We start from the raw sequence: 6,000 nt of genomic DNA, 5'->3' as shown, positions 1-6,000 counted from the left end.
TAGGTTCTAAACTTGTGACAGAAGATGTGTGGTGGGGGTATGTAGCTTACACTTGGCTTGCTCTTCCCTCCTTGCTACAGCTTCTTTCTGGCTCTCCTCTCCTCTCACCCCAGTGCCCCAGATGTTCTCTGCTTACCTTTTGGGTTTTTCTCTTCTTGACAGTTGTTTAATTGTCTTCTTGTTGGTTATTTCACTCCTGTATTTGTTTTGTGGTGATATATTAATCTTGGTCAGAGAGGATTCTTGTGGTGATTCAGAGCTAACCTGGTTTATTCCTCCATCTTGGCTTTTAAGTTTGGAATAGGGATAGTGAAGAGAAGATTTAAAGGGAAGAACTTGAAGTCATCTAAAAATATAAATAAAAAAATAATAAATATAAATGAAATAACATGAAATAAATAGGAAAAGAAGAGTAGAGGAAAAAAAGGAGAGAAGTGACAGCAACATGACATAATTAAAAATGAAAAAAAACTATTATAACCATGATTGGAATGAACTAACCCATAAAAGAGTTTAGCAGAATAAATTAGAAAGCAAAATCTTAAAATATTTAACAAGATACAGTTTTGTTGTTTATAAGAAACCCACTAGAAACATAAAATCATATGGATTTAAAATAAAGGGAAAGAGCAAACTCTATCATGTATCAGGTGAATACATAACAAGGATAGAATGATTTCAGACAGGGCAGTAGCAAATTTAGACTTCATTAGAAGAGATAAAAATTAAAACTATTTTGCTAAAAGCTAGCAGACATTGAATTAATTTCAATTCTTATACATACTAAATGGCATATTTTCTAAATACTTATAGGAAGAACTAAATGAAACACAAATTAAAATAAAAATCAAAGTAAAAATGGTGGGAGAAATAATTGTACTACTTTCTGGCCTAGGTAAATCTAGGCAAAAAATAAATTTCAAAGAAGTTAAAGACCTATAAGAATTTTAGAGAAATCAGACATGATAATCCTTGGACAATTACTAAATGGGAATAGAAAGGGTTATACACATTTTCAAATGTGGTAGCAACTTTATTAAAATCAATTGTGTCTGGATATAAAACCTCACAAAAAATCTAGAAAAGCAAAAATATTGGACAAATGATTTACTGACCATAATGCAGTAAAATTGTACTAAATACAGAGGTACTAAAAAGTATTAAAAACTTCCTAGAGATTAATGACTTAATTTTATAGACATAGGGAGTCAAAGAATGTTATATAAATAAAAGATAATTCCTTTAATTTTGTTAAAGATAACATGCCAAAATTTTTCATATACAACCAATGCACACTTTAGGAGAAAATGTATGTTTCTAAATACCTTCATGAACAAAAGGAGAAGAGATCAACAAATTTTCAGCCAGATGGTAGAGTGAATGGAGTGCTGGACTTGGGATCCAGAAGGCTTAAGTTTAGATCCTTTCTAAGATCTCTAGACCCTGAGCAAGTCACTTGACTTTTTTGTGTCAAGTTCCTCAACTGTAAATTGGGGATAATAGCTCTTCCCTCCTAGAGTTGTATGAGAATCAGATGAGATATCATGTAGAGTACTTTTCAATTGTTAGGTTGTTTTATAAATGTACCTTTTCCTTAGAATGACAAATTATATGTTTATATTATACAAATTTATGTCCATATATATGCATGGATATATCCATATATCTAAAAGCTAATATTACATATAATAGGGATAATTATAAAATATGTAATAGGGAGAATCCTTTCCAGTAAAATTAGAGGCAAAACAAGGTTGTTTGTTGCTACTATTTATATTTAACATAGTATTTAAAATACTGGTTATAACAAGACAAAAAAAGATGAATTTTTTGCAGATGATTTGATGTGTACTTAAAGAACTCTAGATAGTCAACTAAAAATTAATTGAAACAATTTTAACTTCAGCCAAATTACTGGATATAAAATGAATCCACACAAATCACCAGCATTCCTACGTGATGCCAATAAAACCCAGCAGGAAGAGGTTGAAAGAGATATTCCATTTTAAATAATTATGTAGAAAGAAGACCTCTGTAATTGGAAAAATATAAATTGATCATGGGTAAACAAGTAAATATATGTATAATAAAGCTCACAATGATTCCTAAATTTATTTATTCAATGCTACATCAATTAAATTGCCAAAGTATTGCTTTATAGGACTAGAAAAATAATGAAAGTCATATGGAGTCTAAACAGGTCAAGAATATCAGGGGAAATAATTTTTATAAATAAAAATGAAGGCCTAGAAGTACCAGATATCAAACTGTACTACAAAGTACTAATTCTCAAAACAATTTGTTCTTGGTTTAAATAAAAGTGCTCAATCAATGGAACAGATTGTGTACAAATTATACAGAAGAAAATAAACCTTAGTAGCCTAGACACACCAACATAAAAACCCAATTACTTGGGTTACTGGAAGAAATTAGATTTTAACTAAGGCTAGGAGCTGGTTCTTTGAAAAAACAAATAAAATAGATAAATTATTGGTTAACATAATTCTTTTAAAAAAGAAGAGAATCAAATTAACAATATCAAAAATGAAAAGAGTGATCTCACCTCTAATGAAGAAGAAATTGAGGCAATTATTAAAAGTGATTTTGCCCAGTTATATGAAAATAAATATACTAATCTAGGTGAAATGGATTAATATTTACAAAAAATAAATTGCCTAACAAAAGAGGAACTAGAATACTTAAATAATCCCATCTCAGAAAAAGAATTTGAACAAGCCATCAAGAAACTCCCTAAGAAAAAATCCCCAGGGCTAGATGGATTCACAAGTGAATTCTATCAAACATATAATGAACAACTAATCCCAATACTATAGAAACTAACAAAATAAGCAAAGGAGTTCTACCAAATTCTTTTTATGACATAAATGTGGTACTGATTCCCAAGCCAGGAAAAACAAAAACAGAGAAAGAAAACTATAGAACAATCTCCTTAATGAACATAGAAGCAAAAATCTCAAATAAAATGCTAGCAGAGACTCTAGCAAGTTATCACAAGGATCATTCATTATGATCAGGTGGGATTTATACTACAAATGCAAGACTGGTTTAATATTGGGAAAACCATCCACATAATTGACCATATCAATAACCAAACTAATAGAAATCACATGAAGATCTCGATAGATACAGAAAAAGCTTGTGACAAAATCAAGCAAAGATGTCCATTAATCACCACTATTATTGGGGTAAATGACCTCAGCAAGCTTGTGTTGGATAAACCCAAAGATCCCACCAGGTTTTGTTATAAGAACAGACTATATGACAAAAACTTTTGGGATAACTGGAAAACAGTATGGGGAAAATTAGATTTTGATCAATATCTCACACTCTATACCAAGATAAATTCAAAATGGGCAAATGACTTAAATATAAAGAGTAAAATTATAAGTAAATTAGGTGAACATAGAATAGTATACTTATTAGATCTATAGAAAAGGGAAACATTTAAAACCAAGCACAAGATAGAGAATATTACAAAATGTAAATTGAATAATTTTGATTACATTAAATTAAAAATGTTTTGTACAAATAAAACCAATGCAACCAAAATTAGAAGGGAAGCAACAAACTGGGAAAAAATTATAACCAAATTTTCTGACAAAGTTCTACTTTCTCAAATATATAAGGAACTAAGTCAAATGTACAAGAAATCAAGCCATTCCCCAAATGACAAGTGGTCAAGGGATATGAATAGGCACCTTTCAGATGAAGAAATCAAAATTATTAATATTCACATGAAAAAGTGTTCTAAATCCCTTCTGATTAGAGAAATGCAAATCAAAACAACTCCTGGGTGCCACCTTACACTTAGCAGATTGGACAATGTGACAGTAAAGGAGAATAATAAATGTTGGTGGGAATGTGACAAAATTAGAACACTAATGCATTGCTGGTGGAGTTGTGAATTGATCCAACCATTCTGGAAGGCAATTTGGAATTATGCTTAAATGGCTTTAAAGGAATGCATAGCCTCTGATCCAGTAATACCACTGCTAGGTTTGTACCCCACAGTGATAAAAATGTTTGTAGAAAAATATTTATAGCCATGCTTTTTATGATGGCAAAAAACTGGAAAATGATGGGGTGTCCCTCAATTGGGGGATGGATGAACAAATTGTAGTATATATAGTGACAGAATACTATTGTGCTATAAGGAATGATCAACAGGATGATTTCAGAAAGAACTGGAAAGTTCAATATGAACTAATGCAGAATGAAATGAGCAGAACCAGGAGAATGTACACAGTAACTGAAACATTATGGGGTGATCAAATGTAATAGATTTTGCTACTAATAGCAATACAATAGTCTGGGACAATCCTGAGGGACTTATGAGAAAGAACACCGTCCACATTGAGAGAAAGGATTGTCGGAGTAGAAATGCAGAAGAAAACATGATTTATGAATTTTTCCTGCTAAATCAACAGTTTCACATTGTCTACCAAGTGGCAAGGGGTCTGTGCTTTGAACTCGTGGCAAGGGAATCTAGTGTAATGAAATTATAGAACCTAGAACTAGTGAAGTACCTTCTAAATCCCCAGAGGGGGTTACAGACTTCTGGTACTTCATTCATACCCAATAGGGTTCAATTAACCCTTGGTTAGATGGCATGGTGGATAGACCTGAGTTCATTCAAATCCAGCCTCATTTGCTTACTAGCTGTGCAATCCTGGTAAATCACTTTACTCTGTTTGCCTCAGTGAAATCAGCTGGAGAAGGAAATGACAAACCACTCCAATATCTTAGCCAAGAAAACCCCAAAAGGGATCAGGAACACAACACCCAAGTTGAACCCAATTGAAACAACTGAACAATAACAAAAGCCCTTATGGTAGATGAACACACAGCAAAGTATAGAATGGTTACCCAAATCTCTTGATTCTTTTTCGTATTGTTTTTGTCATGCAACTATTAATAATGATTTATATTTATAAGTTGCTTTAAGGTTTACAGATGGCTTTTCTCTGAAACAATCCTGGGAAGTAGGTATTGTTAAATTCAATTATCCCCATGTTACAGATAAGGACACAAAGACTCAGAGAACTAAATGACTTTTCCGTCACCACATAGCAAATAATGTCAGAGCCAGGCACCAAACTTTCAAGCCTGACATTCATTAGTTAAATAACCTAGCAGAGTAGATGGAGGGTCAGATTTAGAGCTAGGAAAGACTGAATTAAAAACTCATGTTAAATATTTTCTAGTTGTGTGATCTTGGGTAAACCACAACCTCTCAGCTTCAGTTTCCTCATCTGCAAAATGGGCATAATAATAGCACCTACCTTTGAGTGTTTGGTAAGGATCAAAGAGTGTTTTGCAAACCTTGAAGCACTATATAAATGCTAGCTGTTCTTATTACTGTAGTTGATATTAATAACGATAGACCACCCCCAGAAAGGGTAAATCTCTCTCTGTGTCAATGGGAAAGTGACTTGGAACATCTGTCCTGCTGATGGCGTTAGCACAAGCAGTATCTCAGCTCCTTAATGAAAGCTTTTTGGTGCCCAGGTGAACAATGACCTCAGTACCATGAGGGCATCTTTCCATACTCACTGCCAGATCCATCATCAATCAGTGACATACCAAAAGTTCAGGCTGAGGTCATTGGATGGGCTTGTTAGTATTTGCTATTTTCAGGATTCCAGGTGTTTAGACTACATATGTTTCCCAGGATTCAGACACAGAGCTCAGAAAACTAAATGGTATGTTTAACCAAATGGCCCTCCTCCCCCAAGGCATGAATAGATGCTAAATAAGAGCTGTCAGTGAGCAAATGTCATCTCTGACAACTGTATAGATGTTGAGGTATTTTGACATTCCTCCAGGGGAACAAAGACCACTGGAAATAAATCTTTTGGAAAGGATACGCAGAAGGTCACTCAACTAATAGCCTGTGCATGACCCTCCCACTCTTCTCTCCACAACTAAATTATACATGGGCAGGTAGGTGGTGCAGTGGATAGAGTGCTAGGCTAAGAG

This window comes from Monodelphis domestica, chromosome 3 (genome assembly GCF_027887165.1).
Source record: "Monodelphis domestica isolate mMonDom1 chromosome 3, mMonDom1.pri, whole genome shotgun sequence".
NCBI lineage: Eukaryota > Metazoa > Chordata > Mammalia > Didelphimorphia > Didelphidae > Monodelphis > Monodelphis domestica.
The sequence above is the reverse complement of the archived record's forward strand: the minus strand, read 5'-3'. Positions refer to the sequence as shown.